Raw genomic sequence first — 1122 nt, 5'->3', positions numbered from 1 at the left:
TATATATATATATATATATATATATATATATATATATATGTAGTTTATATATAATATAATTTTGATATTTGGATATTTTAAACGCTTTCTTTAACACGAACAATATATGTTTCTATAAAATCAGTCTATTTTCTTCCTACTTAAATATATTCTAAAAATATTTTAAAAACATGAACAAAATCTCAAAATATCTCGCGAGATTCGATTACTTGATGGAGGGTCCGAATCAGGTTGAATAGTAAAAGCGCCTCTGTTTAGGGCTTCGTTTTCGAATGAACTTACGAGTCAACGGAACATATAAGGTTTTTATTTGCTGTAACATGTTTTTCCTCTTTGTTTTTAGTCCTTAGGTTTGGTCGGGTAGCTTGTAGGAGACTTCTCGTTCAGTTTTAATCGCTTCTGCCGTTGGACTAAAAGATGCCGTCACTCGTGTATAAAACTTGCTAATTCAATTAATTTTGTTCATGAATATTTGTGTCATATATGTAATCATAATAATCATATACTTAGTTACGGTAAAAAAAAAAAAAAAAATCAAAACTGATGTTTTCCGGTTGTATTGTATTTATTTATTTTTTTAGCTTGAAACTTTAGTTGCTGTGTGTTTGAAGGGGTAAAATATGTTAGCTAGCCAATTAGCTGTAACCATTATTTAAAACCCCCAAGGCCTTCATTTTTATTTTAAAGCTCTACATAATACTTTTAAAAGTACAGATAAAAAAGTACATTTAAAGTTAGTGTACCAAGTTTATCCATGTCAGAAGACTATTTTTAGGCCTCTCCTGTTATAACCTGTCTTTATCCACCTGAGTTGAGAGAAGTTCATTTGTCTGTTGGCGTTATTTTGAATTTTGCTTTATTTACTAGCTAATACTGAGCTGGTCTGCTCAGAGATTTACACTACGCGTCTAGTTCAAAATACACAACAATATAAAATACACAATATATTATAACTCTTGAGATTGCCTTAGATCAGATTCTGGCACGTCACTTTAAATTGCTATATAACAAACTCTGTAATTTTGTTAAACAAAAAGTCTTATGGGGATTATGTCATTCATCTAATTCCCAAAAATAAAATTCTTAGAAAATCTGAATACTATTTGAAAAATGGTTTGTTTT

General features: G+C 29.2%; 1 protein-coding gene across 1 annotated transcript in view; it reads left to right on the top strand.

Annotated features, from left to right (window-relative positions):
• Positions 1-212: 212 nt before the first annotated feature.
• Positions 213-1122, top strand: part of tatdn2 (TatD DNase domain containing 2) — an 8321-nt gene continuing 7411 nt past the window's right edge. The window contains exon 1 of the mRNA XM_015389409.1: positions 213-302. The gene's annotated coding sequence lies outside the window, so the exon portion shown is untranslated. The remainder of the gene's footprint in view (positions 303-1122) is intronic.

Source organism: Cyprinodon variegatus, unplaced genomic scaffold (assembly GCF_000732505.1).
Source record: "Cyprinodon variegatus isolate N-32 unplaced genomic scaffold, C_variegatus-1.0 Scaffold457, whole genome shotgun sequence".
NCBI classification, from domain to species: domain Eukaryota; kingdom Metazoa; phylum Chordata; class Actinopteri; order Cyprinodontiformes; family Cyprinodontidae; genus Cyprinodon; species Cyprinodon variegatus.
The sequence above is the reverse complement of the archived record's forward strand: the minus strand, read 5'-3'. Positions and strand labels throughout refer to the sequence as shown.